The sequence below is a fragment of the Petromyzon marinus genome, chromosome 1 (assembly GCF_048934315.1).
Source record: "Petromyzon marinus isolate PM22_M1 ecotype Great Lakes invasive population chromosome 1, UKy_Petmar_22M1.pri1.0, whole genome shotgun sequence".
NCBI lineage: Eukaryota > Metazoa > Chordata > Hyperoartia > Petromyzontiformes > Petromyzontidae > Petromyzon > Petromyzon marinus.
The window spans coordinates 12,672,216-12,688,086 of NC_133667.1; the positions used below are offsets into that span (position 1 = coordinate 12,672,216).

General features: G+C 43.0%; 2 long non-coding RNA genes across 2 annotated transcripts; both read left to right on the forward strand.

Annotated features, from left to right (window-relative positions):
* Positions 1 to 97: 97 nt before the first annotated feature.
* On the forward strand, positions 98 to 6,794 carry LOC142930150 (uncharacterized). The gene is made up of 5 exons (XR_012946159.1): positions 98 to 764; positions 2,086 to 2,221; positions 4,914 to 4,995; positions 5,953 to 6,119; positions 6,706 to 6,794. It is a non-coding gene; the product is annotated as an uncharacterized LOC142930150 (long non-coding RNA).
* Positions 6,795 to 6,917: 123 nt separating this feature from the next.
* LOC142930075 (uncharacterized) lies at positions 6,918 to 10,527 on the forward strand. The gene is made up of 4 exons (XR_012946035.1): positions 6,918 to 7,001; positions 7,283 to 7,513; positions 8,238 to 8,467; positions 9,487 to 10,527. It is a non-coding gene; the product is annotated as an uncharacterized LOC142930075 (long non-coding RNA).
* The last annotated feature ends 5,344 nt before the right edge of the window (positions 10,528 to 15,871 follow it).

Below are 15,871 nucleotides of genomic sequence, written 5' to 3' on the forward strand. Positions count from 1 at the left end.
TATTTGATTTGTCATGAAGAGGCAATATGTAATTTTTTTAAGGTTACTGCCACGTGAACGTGGAGTTCACACCACTGACCAACAACGGAGATGAGTGCTGCCCTTTTGCCCATTATATTATATTCTTCTATATTGCAACATGTTCAGGCACTAAATACCAATGCCAAGGAGGTCTGCTAGCCACGAGGGGTCTTCAGGAGAGATTTTTTTTTTCAACTTTTGCAATTCCGCATTAAAGGAGCACAGACCACAGTGCTTCACAACATCGTCCACAGTTTCGGTTGGAGGAGCAGGACACTTTATACCTTACTCGCTTAACATAGCTCAAAAACCACAGTGATCACAATCCAGTGGTGCAACATTTTCACCGCACTGAGATGGGATGTGGTAACCCCTTTCGGGTAACGACCATCGACAACTTCCCAACCGATTGGTGCAGCCTCCCCAGTTGGCCGCTGATCACGTCGACCGGGCAGGGACGACGTTGACGTTGACCGGGATGAAGCGCTCACAGCCATGACTCTGGAGCTCTGTTGACCGCGCCATCCCATGTGCGTGATAATGCATAAAAATATGCAAGACTTAAGAGTGGGGTGAGACTCACCGATGCATTCCCTCCACAGAAACGACCTTCAGAAATGCAGAAGGGAGGCGCATATCATGAAAGCGTTGCAGTCCAAGGACAATGAAAATAACTACATTATTAGATTTATCGGACGTCTTATGTTCAGAAATCATCCCGGCTTCGTTATGGAGCTCATGACGTAAGTAAAAAAATCACATCTGTGCGCCAACATCGTGTTTATCTCAAGCATTTTTTTAAAACGTGCAGGTAACATTTGATGAAATTCAGATTTTAAAAAATGTTGTTTGACCAGGTGAGAACTCAAGAGACCAGGATGAGTCTCATTTGCAACAGTGACCTGGGGCATTAGATTGCCAGTAGGGGGGCGATGATTCCTAAGTTGTACAACGGCAATAAATTAATTTTTCGGGTAATTTTCGAATTTTTAACATCGGCTGTGAGACAGACGCGGTGTGTGGTATTATTACAGCTGCATTAATCAGGGAGGCTGCTGGATTCGAACCATGAACCTCGACGAAAGGCGGGGATCATGCTGCCATTAGGCCATGTCACCACCCATCGGATTGTACCAGCCCTTTCATGTTAAGGCTTTATTGGTAGTTTTTAAAATATGAAAGGGACACGGGTGTCTCCTTAACGTGGCACGTAACTGTTTATGATGCAACGATGCTCTCCCACCTTACTTAATACATATGAGCTGAGTGGTTACCACCATTTTACATTGTACAGCACATTAAAACATAGCACTTCATAATAATTACAAATACAGTAAACGATGTTTCTCGTTATCTGTAAACAACATTGTTACCTACCGCAACGTCCTGTCTCATCCATTACCTTTATCATGAAACCAGATACAACAGCAAATTCTCATAACGAGCCCTATGAGCCAGGCGATTTTGGTGCCCGCCTGTAATCCAGCACTGCTGAGGCGAGGTTTTGGTGGGTCACACACATTTTGCGAAACTCCCTACCGTGGGCGTCGAGGTGCCTATGCCCTGGCTTGTCGGTAGAGAGCAGTACAACAAAAGTGTAGACTCTACCTGTTACACCTGTACGGGATACAGTATTGCCCCCTCGCAAGTGTGGGTTTTTGTCTGGGTGCTCCGCTTTCTTCCAACATGTAAACGCTCAATTATTTTTTTTTAGAAAATACCTTTATATGTACAAGACCGCAGAGCTTAGGCATCTTTTAGCGCCTGCTCATGACTTTGGTTGACTTGCTGTTTGTGGTTCCTCGTACGTCTGAGTAATGTTCTCTTTATATTACATTGAAGTGATTACTGTGCATGTTATAAGTTGATGTTATTATATTTCTCAAACCCAATATGCAGGTCATGTTTCATCATCATTCCCCTGGGAGAAATTTGAATTTGGTTTTACATGATAAAACTCCTAATCTATTGTAAAGCATGATTCCTCCAGTTCATGAAGCGATCCTAAGCATTGACCAAGATAGTCGAAGGTGGACTAACCATTGACGATATATTGTCTTGCAGCATCGACCTCTTTGATCAATTCCATGGCAACTCCACGATCTTTGCACCGTCAACAATCAGGCTCTATGCAAGATCCATGTTGAGGGCCCTTGCAAAACTTAAGAAGGAGGCCATCATTTATGGCGACCTGAAGATGGTAAGTAAATACAATAACATACTGCCGTCATTCATGGATATGTTTTGCCTTGAGGCAACTGTGGCAAAATCAGACCTATACTCTTTGGTTCTATTCGGTAAAGTCACGTGACTTTACCGAATAGAACCAAAGAGTATGGATCCTTGCAGTCACGAAAGCTTCAAATCTAAAATAAGACCTCTCTCGTAACTCAAAAATTTGAAAACCAAACACCCTGCACCTCATACCGAATTGCACAACAATAATGCTATTGTTTCGATAAATGTATAAAAAGTAATCGACACTTGTTTCAATCCAGGACATTGTCTAATCTCTTCTTGCTCTAGAGTACACTCTGCAGTTTATTTGAAGAGATTCTAATTTACATTGGCCACAATCACAACACTCAAAAGCGATAATTACAATTGGCAATGTTAGACAAGTTTCTGACACGAGGAAAAGGAGAGAAGCACCTGTAACTTATCCTAACGAGGGGGACAGGTCGGCTAAATAGACAGTGATTCAAGTGGTACAGTTTGTAGAACACGAGCAGATAATCCGCGCTGTGTTCCGTCCTCCTGAGAAGTGAGCGACTCCACGTCACAAGACCACAGCTCAATCTCTCAGCATGGAGTCTTCCCAAATCTCAATTATGGTAGCAGCCACTTATCATGTCGAATAACATTTAACATTATATTCTTTAACATTTAACAAGAAGCATCTGCCCCAAAACATCTTTAATTTTTAAAAAGAAGCATCTGCCCCAAAACATCTTTAATGCCTCCTAAACTTCCCACAGTCCCTGATAACACTGCATAAACGAAACAATGTGTACTTATATAGTTATTAATAATAAATACATATTTAATATGGAATTATATTGACATGCAAATTAGGCAAATCAAATTTTACTGACAATAAATATATAAAAACAACTATTAATCAGGAATATAACCTCTGCAGTAACGCCGATTCTGTTCACCAAATTAAGTCAATATTAAATGGCTGCTACAACGTGGCCATTTTGTGCATTCGCAATGAACCGCACAATGCAAAACAATAACACCAATTCTAGATTTGAAGCTTTCGTGACTGCAAGGATCCATACTCTTTGGTTCTATTCGGTAAAATCACATAAAAGTATAAAACAACAAAAAAAAATTCACGACGTTTCGGCCACAACACAAGTGGCCTTCATCAGGTGAAGGGACCAGCGCTGTCCTCGAGACAGTCTGGTCCCTTCACCTGATGAAGGCCACTTGTGTTGTGGCCGAAACGTCGTGATTTTTTTATTTTTATTTTTTGTTTTATACTTTTACGTGCCTTTACCGAATAGAACCAACGAGTACAATAACACCAAAATGTGATCAACTTTCACAAAAAAGCTACTTCTATTTTCATCACCAAAATGCTCTAATCATCTTTCAACTCCGTTATACCTTCTTTGGTTCTTTCGGTAAAGTCACGTAGAATGAGAATAAAATAATAAATTGATAAAATAAAATAACACAATAAAATTCTCACGACGTTTCGGCCACAACACAAGTGGCCTTCATCAGGTGAAGGGATGAGACTGTCTGGAGGACAGCGCTGGAGCGAACACAGCCAAGCTCAGACCGCGACCTTAAAGCTGTGTGAGAAGAAACAGAGCGCCTTGACAAAGGAATTAGCATAGAATTTAGCATTGCAATAGCTGAGTGATTAGCTTGTGACTGGTCACAGAAATGGCTATGTTAAAGTCAAAGCCTACACATCCACAGAGGTACCTAGTACAAATGAAACAGGAGAATTTAGCATTGAAATAACTGAGGGATTAGCTTGTGACTGGTCATAGAAGGCGCTCTGTTTCTTCTCACACAGCTTAAACGTCGCGGTCTGAGCTTGGCTGTGTTCGCTCCAGCACTGTCCTCCAGACAGTCTCGTCCCTTCACCTGATGAAGGCCGCTTGTGTTGTGGCCGAAACGTCGTGAGAATTTTATTGTGTTATTTTATTTTATCAATGTATTATTTTATTCTCATTCTACGTGACTTTACCGAAAGAACCAAAGAAGATGAATCCTTGCAGTCACGAAAACTTTAAATTCGTTATATCTATTGATTCGAGTTGGATTGATCAAAATAAACAAGTTAATAAAATGACTAACCACGAGGCCGTCGCCATCTTATTATTAGATTTCCCGCGCAAAAACTGAAAATTAACAAAAACAACTGGAAAAAATAATTGAACATCTTCACACCTGCAATAGTGACGAGGCACACCCTCCACCTCACAACACCGCAGCTAAATATCTCTGTTAATAGGGATTGAGCACCAGTGTTATTAATATTCTAGACCCAAGTATTTTAAATATAGAAATCAACTTTGATATCATAATCTTAATTGTGAATATCTTCATTACCACCAATAAATCAGTCAAACGTCAATTAACATTACCGAGTTCCTGTCATTCGATTAACAGTAAAGTAATATGATTGTAAAAGTTACATATTATTGGAGCTAATGTAAACTCTACAGTGCACGTGGGGCTCGGGGTCTTATCCCTAGTCATCATTGCCTTCTTATATAATGACGAAAATGTACCCGTCTCTCCGTAGCAATTAGCAGAGTGCACAATTATACGTGTTGATTAATCAGAGGTGAGTTCACGCCGGCCATCCATGCCATGAGCACTTTTGAACCTTAACCACTTTTATCCCCTGTTATTTTTCCTAGGAAAACACCATGGTCAAAGACCACGCAACCGGCAACATCAGGATCATTGATTTTGGCGCGAGCATCAAAATGACGAAACCAAGTGAGTAGTTTTGCTTGTGTTTTTTCGTGTGAGGGTGTGTGTGTCTGTGCGTCTTTGTGAATCTTTGTGAATATACGAGTGGGGAGCGCTAGTGCAGCGGTTAGCGCGGTGCAGCGGTTAGCGCTACGCTGCGCTACGCTCCCCGGCCGCCCCAAGTTCGATTCCCGCTCACGGCCGACACCAGTGACGATTATCTGAACCGGTCCTGGGACTCCCCGAGGTCGACTCAGCCCCAAATGAGCGCCTCGTGCGGTGTGTAAACATCGCCACTAGGGAGACAAAAGCAGCTGGGCGTGCTGCTGGCCCCCCACCACCTCGTGTGCCGTGCCGGCCTTCATAGGTGCTCGCTAACAGCACTTGCCCCAACAGTCTGTTAAGGCTATACGGGGGATCTTTGTCTTATATGTGTGTTGACACAGAGGGGGCATAGTTGGTACATATGCCAGTCATCTCAGTTCGTCAACCCATGGCACCTAGATATCTTTCGTGATATGTCAGTGAGACTTCGACATTTCACGTGGCCTCAAAGTGCACCTGGCCTGGCACAGGTCCCGTGGTGACGTCACTGCTACCTAGTGGCGAATGGCGCCTGTTATTCTTATGTGTGTGCGTTTGGAAACGTGGCATGGTGAGCAGCTTTACAATGCACTACATTCTCAGTGACTCAGTTATTATTCTCAGCCATAGAGACCCTATCAGGTCATACAGGCATTAATAGGTGTTTGCAAACAACGTTTTTACCAATGTCAAAACGTCTCTTGGAGTGCCGCTCACACTTTTCCAGTTCTGAGCCAGTTTTAGAAAGATCCACATTCATCTGCTGGATAGAATGACCAATTTTACCATCCTACAAAATGTAAATGTTTTAATCTGTGTGCACTCAAAAATCTAAGTGGACAAATAACGTGCATGACCTTCTCGCTCAATCGGTGCTGTCCATGTGTGTGTGGTGCGCAGTTTTCGGATCTTTCGGAACGTGGAAATACATGGCTCCAGAGATGTTCCTGGGCCTCCAACTCACCTGCGCAGTGGACATGTGGTCCCTGGGCTGCGTAATTGCTGAGCTCTCTTCTGGCTACCCTCTCTTACAGACCACTGGAGATTATCTTGCCCAAATGATCACGGTACCTGAAATATGCTAAAATATAATCTCATTATTTATGAATTTGAATTGCAACCAACAGCAGAGCCCATGGCTTAGTTTTAGCTGAGCCGGCTCACAATGCTAATGCCGAGTGATGGTCCATTAGTCGCTAACAACCATAGAGGAGACTGCCGTGGATTGCAATCTGTGGAGCAATTATACTTTTGGCCTCATTCCATGGGAACAAATGTTGCTCTGCTGCCAGTATGTACATAGAGAATAGTCATATCTTTAATGTGATCAGACAATAGTTGGGCACGTATGATGTGATTTGGCCTTGTTGATAATCATCACTCAGAGCGACAGACTATTACCCTTTCCATTCTTCGGGTTCATTGTTCATCCCTGAGGTTCATGAAGTAACTTTAATGGGCAATATTTGTTCATTAAGTACCCAATAATTAAAATATATGGTAATGTTGTAAAAGCATGTGCAGTCCTTGTGAATAAACGTTTCAGTTTTAGAGACATTTACATTTGAGGAAGTCTACTGTATGTATGTTTACGATACACACAGTCCAATGACCTAACCCATGTATATTAATTTCACTGTGACCTGTGCACAGATTTTTGGTCTCCCACCAAGGTCCATGATTGATGCTGCGACCGAAATGTACATTGACACCGGTAAGTGGAGGGGAGGTTGCTACTTCTGTTGTCACAATTATCCAGGCAAGCACTGCCGTAATGTACTTTGTTCGTAATCCTCGGAAACCCGTTTCACTCATTTTCTCTCCAACACAGACAAGACAGGGTGCCACAGGGTGAACGGCAAGAAGGTCGTTCCAAGCACCACCTCTCTTAAGGAAAAGCTTCGGACTACGAACAGAGAGTTAATCGATTTTGTTCAAGGATGCCTTGAGTAAGATATACCTGTACTGTCTACATATGATCTTAATTCATCATTATTTTCGTGTTCACCATCAGCACTCTCGTAAACAGAGTGCACATTACTAGGAGTGATGTTTTACTGACAGGGAGTGGCTTTGTGTCATAACAGGGCAATATTTCATGCCTTGTGCCTTCTTGTATTCGTTTGCATAATGAAGGTAAATAATTGCATGTGCCACACCTCCACCCCATTATTAGAAGAAATGTAGACGGTAAGTGGACCCTGACGATTCACCGTTCATATCTTGGCAGGTGGGATCCCGCTCGCCGGCTCACGCCTGAGGAAGCTTTGAACCACAGGTGGCTTCAGGACGACACCAAGGACAAAAGCCATGCTAGTCACAATGAACCGGATGCTGTGGACGCATCGATTAAAATGGACGAGATCGTGGAGGTGGATCGTGTGAGCCAATGCGAGCAGAGCTGGACGAATGATTCTGGGTCAGATCTCGAGGAAGATTTTGTGTCAGCCAAGAGCCAATCGTGAGTCTCCACGTGCACGTTGCATCTTGAAGAATATTTGTGTTGGTTAGGTTCTTATGAAGTGACTTTGATGTTTCTCCCTGCTCAATGCTTTCTCTCTGCATGCAGCTCTCTTTGAGACGTTGCTCTTTCTCCTCTGCAGTCTGGAACTGTCCTTCCCCAGCCATCTTCATTGTCGACTTCATGCTCTTGTTCAACTCTAGGCTCCAGATCTTCCTCTTCTCCTCTGCCTATAACTCTAGAAAAGAATCAGAATATTTATTTATACTGGAGGAATTTGATGAGCTATGAAGCTCTTTTTCACGGATGTCCAGTATGATGTCCAGCAGTACTGGACATCATTCTAACATTGGTTTTCATTTATAGATTGGCCCCTGCCATGGGAATGTGGAATTCCCACCACTCTGCTTGCTCGTTTGAGTGTGAAAATGCTTTGGCTTTTCTTATCTTCAGAAGGGTTTGGGGTAGTGATAGGTGTAGGGGCAGTGATCTACTTGACATCTGTAAAAAAAAGAGCTTTAAAGGTCATAATATTCCTACAGTCTAAATAAATATTCTGATTCTGAACATATTCTGATAGGGGTAGACCTGGTTGTGGCTGGGGGGCAGGGCCAGGGAGTAGCAGTAGGATAGATAATGGAATTGTATTGCAGTAGGAAAGTTTCAGCACAAATAAAGAAAGGCAGACAGAGGCATAACAGTGGCCCTTGCAACTCTCTTTCAGCTCGAACGCCAGTTTCTACACTGCCCTGGAATACCAACGCAGCCATCAAGCGATAAGTGAAGCTGTCGCCAACACCGGAGCGAAGGCATCGAGGGGGCCTGGGCGGAGATTTGCCCGTGTGCGGCAGCGACTCCGGACATTTCTTAGATTTGTCCGGAAGCATTGCTGCTGCAATGCGGAAGAATAAAGGCCCCATCGTTGGCGCACCCCACCACTCCAGTACAGTGGAGGTAAGGGTTTGGTGGGTCGCTCCCTTTCCGTGGGCACCCGTATCCTGGCTTGCCAGGAGAAGGCAGCACAACAAAAATGTGGACTCCACCTGTTCCGTCTGGATGGGATTGAGTGGTTTTCGCCTCGCATGCGTGGGGTTTTTTTTTTCCGGATCCCCAGTTTCCTTCGACATTTTAAAGCCACTCATTATTTGGCCGATAACACCTTGACGTATAGAGGACCTCAGAGCTTGGACAATTGTGGTTCTGTGGTTTCTCGCGTTGTGAGAGTGAGTGAGCACTGTGCACGTTAAAAGGTAAAAAAGTATTATATCTCGGCTTTCACGATCAATCTTAGATTCATTATTCGTTACTTTGGGTCAGATCGTCGAGGTATCTGACAATTTTCAGCTTTTCCCTCTACTGACAGCCAATCAAACGATGTTGTCACGTGGGCAAAAATTCCAATTTATTTGGATTTCAGGAAACCGGAATGTTGAAAAACAAGCATTAAATAATGTTACGTAAGAGATTACATTCAAAAATAAGTGTTAACAATAACTCAGCTCTTATTTTGAGATCTTTAACAGAAGCTCAGCTCTCGCGTAATGCATGCAAATCTTTCAGCTAAAGTACAATCAACAAGATAAATGTTCAATTTCAGAAAAGACCAAAGATCTGTATTGGAAAAGAAAAGGATTATTTTGTCTAAGAGTTCTGTTTTGGTGTAAGCTATTTATTTCATAATAATCAGAATCTTTCATTAACATAGCTTAATAATACATGATCATCCCGAGGAAATGTATGTGAACATTACGTCACCGCAAAATATCTTTCCCACCAATTTTACATGGAGAAGATAAATCCAAATTTGTATTGCACTGCATCCAGCTGGCTGCTTCTCTCGTTGGTGTTCCACTCCCTTGTCGCACGATGTCATGCAGCATCTTGAGACACGACTGGAGACCTGCTGCTGTGTGTCTTGAGTGCTCTGTCCCTTGATGACCCCAATGCTTCCCCTGGGTTTGTGCCCGGAACAGGTGACGTCACCGGGGGATGTCGACACCTGGAATGGAAGAGGCAGAGACCCCAGACCCCAAGACATCCTGCAACCCCCCACCACCCCACCTGCACACACCCCACACACACACCCCACCCACCCACACACCCCATCCACCCACACACACCTCACACAGACATACCCCACACACACACACACACCCCACCCACCACCCACCCACAACACACACCACACACAGACATACCCCACCCACCCACACACACCCCATTCACCCACACACACACCACCCACACACACCACCCACCTACACACATCACGCACCCACCACCTATGCACACACACACCACCCAACCATCACCCACCAATAACACACCACACACACAAACACCCCCCCCCCTCCTTTCTCTTGACTTACTGTTAATGAAATAGCTAAGGATGTTTTTAACTCGTATATAATAATAACTGTAAATATATATTAGTTTAGTTTTACCGTGTATTGAATTTAGAGGAAGGCCGTCTCACCGTGAAAGTATTCATGCAGAAGATTTAAATGTGCAATACGTTTTACTTTCATGCAAGTTTGTTTTTAACTCGTATATAATAACTGTAAATATATATTAGTTTAGTTTAATCGTGTATTGAATTTAGAGGAAGGCCGTCTCACCGTGAACGTGTTAATGCAGAAGATTTAAATGTGCAATACGTTTTACTTTCATGCAAGTTTGTATTTAACTCGTATATAATAATAACTGTAAATATATATTAGTTTAGTTTTACCGTGTATTGAATTTAGAGGAAGGCCGTCTCACCGTGAAAGTATTAATGCAGAAGATTTAAATGTGCAATACGTTTTGCTTTCATGCAAGTTTGTTTTTAACTCGTATATAATAACTGTAAATATATTAGTTTAGTTTAATCGTGTATTGGATTTAGAGGAAGGCCGTCTCACCGTGAACGTATTAATGCAGAAGATTTAAATGTGCAATACGTTTTACTTTCATGCAAGTTTGCAAACAAGCCTCGTGTTCAGTATTTTGTAAATACAAATTTTTCATTTGTAGCAATGTTTCTTGGCATTTATGGTTTTGTTGGAACGTTTATTAATATTGTTTTACTTGTTTGCACCACACACACACACACACACCCCACGCATACACACACTATTCACACACCGTGCACACCCCACGCACACACACAAACCATGCTTGCACCCCACGCACACATGCACCCCACACATATACACACACCCCCCACACCCCCCACACACACACCACGCACACATACACCCCACACACACACCCCATGCTCACACCCCACACACACACCCCATGCACAAACTACACACACACCCCACGCACACCTACACCCCACACACACACCATATGCACACACCACACATACAGCCCACACATACACACACACCATGCATTCACCCCATGCACGCACCCCGACTAGCGCTTAGGTCAACTAGAACACACAAACCGAACCTCTCCACCTGGGTTTTCATAATACTGTTTTCCTGAGACAGATAGTGCGAGTGGAAGAATGACGAGTGTGGCCTTGGGTGCATCATCAACACATCGCGCATCTAAAATTATCCCTGATTATGACAATAAAAACAGCTGTAAGTTGAGATGGAGAACACCAACGCAAAGGTGATGAACGGGCAGGCAACCCGGGGCTGTGCGAGGGGACAGCCCCATCCAGCCCTTACCCCCCCCAACTCCCTCCGCACTAAATCCTGAGCGCTGCACTGCCGGACCGGCGTCATCCATGACTCCACCACGCGACGACCAACACCATCCACTCCTTCACCACCACCGAAGCCTAGTTGGTCACTGACACGCTTCGCACCCCACAAAAACGGTTTACACCTTAAATTTTGATTTAAAGCTTTCGTGACTGCAGTGATTCATATTCTTGGTTCTTTCGGTAAAGTCACGTTGAAGGGAAACAATAAAATAATAAAATATGTATAAAACAATAAAATTCTCACGACGTTTCGACTGCAACACAAGCAGTCATCATCAGGTGTGAAAAACAACGGCAAGAACATTTGAAAGAAGTGGCGGTTTGTATTTATTTATTTTTAAACGTTAGCACCACGGATAGCGATTTGACAGTTTGTTTAGATGGACGAGTCCATCTATGTTCGGAAAAGAGGAGGGGGGAGACGAAAAATTTACGTAGGCTGCGAGTGTGGAGTGTGTGTGTAAGTGGAGCGGTGGTGTAGCGGTGAGCGCGCTGCGCTATGAACTCGGCGTCCCGAGTTCGATTCCCATGTACGGCAAACACCAGTGACGATTATATCTGAACCGGGTCCTGGGCCTCCCCTAGGCCGGCCCTCCCCTAGGCCGGCTCGGCCTAGGGGAGGGCCGACCTTTATAGGTGCTAACAGCACTCGCCCCAACAGTCTGTTAAGGCTACACAGGGGATCTTTGTTGTTCGAGGTAGTTGAATACATATTGTGCTTTCGATGGCTCGTTGTGCGAGTTGCCATTGTTGGTCATTGTAGCTTGTTTGATGTCACTCGCAATCGCACATGTTGCCATGTAGTAACTGTCCATAAATCGCATGGTTATAGAGATCGGGCCACCCTATATCTATAGTAAATTAATTTAATGTTTCGGTTTTGGGTCCCGGCACCGGATGGAATCCTCTGCACGTCCGATTAGCACGGTTGGCTCCGTATGATGCAAAAGAAGTTAAACGTACATACAATTGCGATGAATTGGAGAGTGTTGGTGACCAACCATGAAAACAAGGTTGAACATCGAGTACTAAAACACTGCTTTATGTACGTCCATGAAACCCTACGTGTTTATGTTCCCCCCTGCTCTTGTGTGCATATTATACTGTGTATATATTTATTAATTCTTGCATACTCTATTGCGTACGTATACATTTGTTTTTGTATATTGATTTGCGTTTGTATAGGTATGTGTATGCATGTACTGTACACAGTAAAACCTTGGATTGCGAGCATAATTCGTTCCGGAAACGTGTTTTGTAATCCAAAGCACTCGTATATCAAAGCACTCGTACATCAGTTGTGATCACGTGACGCTCGGCAGTACAAAGCGTGTACGTACTGCTCGTATTGCAAGACCTCGCTCGTTTATCAAATTAATATTTATTTTAAAAAATGTGCTCGTCTTGCAAAACACTCGCAGACCAAGTTACTCGCAATCCAAGGTTTTACTGTATTTATTTAATTACTCGCGTGACGTTTGCGCGCGTGCATTTATTGTGTACTACATTATATTTACTAATTTGTGCGTTGTATGTGTTTTGTGTGTGTGTGTCTTCAGCCCTGATCTGTCCACTGCTGCAACGAAGGCCTTCCCAAGTTGCTGTAATCTTTCGGTAAAGTCACGTAGGTATAAAACGAATTAAATCACGACGTTTCGGGCGCAACGCAAGCGGTCCGTCATCGTGTTGGGACAACCACAGCAAGAAACAAATTGCTGAAGCGGAACTCTCTGCAACTCCGATTCGCCCACTTCAGCAGTTTGTTGCTTCCTGTTGGTTGTCCCACCTGATGACGGGCCGCTTGTGCTGCGCCCTAAACGTCGTGATTTAATCTATTTTATTTTCAACCCACGTGACTTTACCCAAAGAACCAAGCCCGCTGACCTGAACAGTTTATGTGATGTTTCCTTAACCCTGCCCGTGCTTTCTGGGAGAAAAACTAAATTTTTCTCGAGACAAACGCTTTTGGGAAAGTGTGAGAGAGTCCACGTATGTGCACGGTTTTTCGTCCTTGTTTTTGCAGCATTTAATAATTTCATTTCTTCTCTCGTCAATTTTTGTTCTAAGTTTAAGAATAGTTTATCTATGTAACCTGTCTTTTCCATTTAGGATGTGTGAATGTGAGGAATTCTGACTTCTGCATTCAAAGATTTTCATTACTTTGGCACCATTATTTCTCCCGAAATGGTATTTTTTACATGCCTTAAATGTTGATTTTGTAGCTGAATTTCTGAATCACGGGTTGCATTAATTATGTGGTGCAAGGAGACTCAGATTATTCATTTACAACTTGCACATTGTTATATCTGAAGGGAAAACAGGGACGGCATTTTTATTTCAATTAAAAAAAAATATATACTTACATTTTCTGCATCTTAATTTCTATCTTTTATGTTTACTATTGCATTGGCAGTGATGTACAAATAACAAAAGCTCAACACGAATCGTCATTAACACTGCCCTAAAAAAAATGTCTGTTTTGGGCAATGTCCATCCCATCTTTATCTCGGCGATGTAAAAGGGCCATTCCTCCCAAAAGTGTCAACCATGATGATCACAGCATCGTTCTCATCTTAAGCTGATTTTGGATTCAACGTTTCTCACTTCCATCGATCAACTTCCAGGTTCTGCCGAGCTGGTTTCCAAATTCTCGACCAGTGAATTCGCCAAGTTGTTTTAAACCAAAGGAACACATTTCAGCATCATTCTGCATTTACCACCATAAAAAAATCACGTATATATGTAAAAGCATCATCTTGTTATTTATGCCGAAGGTGTTCAAAACCACCCATAATTGGGTCTGCGAGAAAACCTGACGTTGTTTCCTGGGAAATGCAACTTCTGCATTTCCCCCCATAGGCTCAGGCACGTGACACTACATAGTCCGTTGGGAATCCCAGCGGTGGTAAGCATTGTACATAGTTTGTGATCGTTGTCCGTTTGTGTGTTGTCAGCATGCCCCCCCCACCTCCTAACAGTGGTCTCATGTCACTAGCATTTAATCTTCTGCTGCTGCAACAGCAAAACTGTACATGTTTAAAAAAATATATTGTTCAATAGGACTGACTTTTGTCATCTGTGGCAGCAGTATGTATTTTTTTTGGTATGAAGTACATTTGATGAATGAATGTTTTTTTCGAATAATAATTTTGAGCTAAGTAAATGCACTGCAAAGTTGTCATAAGTATCTTCTTTGGTTCTTTCGGTAAAGTCACGTAGAATGAGAATAAAATAATAAATTGATAAAATAAAATAACACAATAATATTCTCACGACGTTTCGGCCACAACACAAGCTGCCTTCATCAGGTGAAGGGGGCGAGACTGTCTGGTAGGACAGCGCTGGAGTGAGAGAGCCACGTTCAGATCACGGCTTTTAAGCTGTGTGAGAGGAACAAAGAGCCTTGACGAAGGAATTAGCATAAAATTTAGCATTGAAATGGCTGAATGATTAGCTTGTGACTGGTCACAGAAATAGCTATGTTAAAAGTTAAAGCATACACATCCGCAGAGGCACCCATTGTTAAAAGGAATTAGCATAGAATTTAGCATTGAAATAGCTAAGTGAAGGCATACACATCCGCAGAGGCACCCCTTGACAATGGGATTAGCATAGAATTTAGCATTGAAATGGCTGAGTGATTCGCTTGTAACTGCTACAGAAATAGTTACGTTGAAGTCAGAGCATACACATTCACCGAGGCACTTAGTACAAATCAAACAGGAGAATTTAGCATTGAAATAACTAGGCGAATTTAGCATTGAAATAACTGGGTGATTTGCTAGTGACTGGTCACAGAAATGACTACACATCTGAGCTATTCACAGTACTATATAGTGAACCAATAAAAACTAAAATATAAATTACCTTCATGTTATCAATAAACTCTATATTCTCCAATCAGCTAAGCTACCAACCATAAGTCGTTATATATCACAATGCTATATGGCGAAAAAATGGGTGGATTCTTACCCTCAAATTTCCGTACCACGGATAGCTACGGGCCCCGTTCAGACGGACGAGTTCGTCCATGGTCGGAACAGAGGAGGGGGAGAGAGACAGCTGCGAAGCCCTAGTATACTCCATGTTGTAAACCATACCATTAACCGTGGTGTGAGAGGTATTAAGAGGCAATGCTGGCGAAAGAGCTGCGGTCTGAAGGTCATCGTAAAATTACAATTAATTAAGAACAGAAATGATTTAACACATCTTTCCAGTGGTTACTAAGCCTGAATCCATCTTCTCGGTTGAAATTGTCTCTGTGCTTGTATATGTGAATGGCCTCATGAACGAATCTCTCATGGTAGCCAGTTGGTTTGCAAAGAACCTCCGTCTTGGAGAAGTCAATGTCATGTGAGCCCACTGAATTGTAACAGTGATCTGCCACGGCAGAGGAGTTCGTCTTACCGTGTTTCAAGTCTGCTTTATGTTCGCGGATGCGGTCCGAGATATGTCTTTTGGTTTCTCCAATGTAGCTACTAACACAGAGGCACTTTAGTTTGTAAACGCCCGGGTACTGTATGTCTGGAAGAGCATCTTTTACAGATGGAACTAAATCACGGATTTTGTGTACTGTGTTGAATCGGACCTGGATCTTGTGTTTATTCAGGATTTTGGAGATCTTTTTAGTGACCTCTGCAATGTAGGGTAAG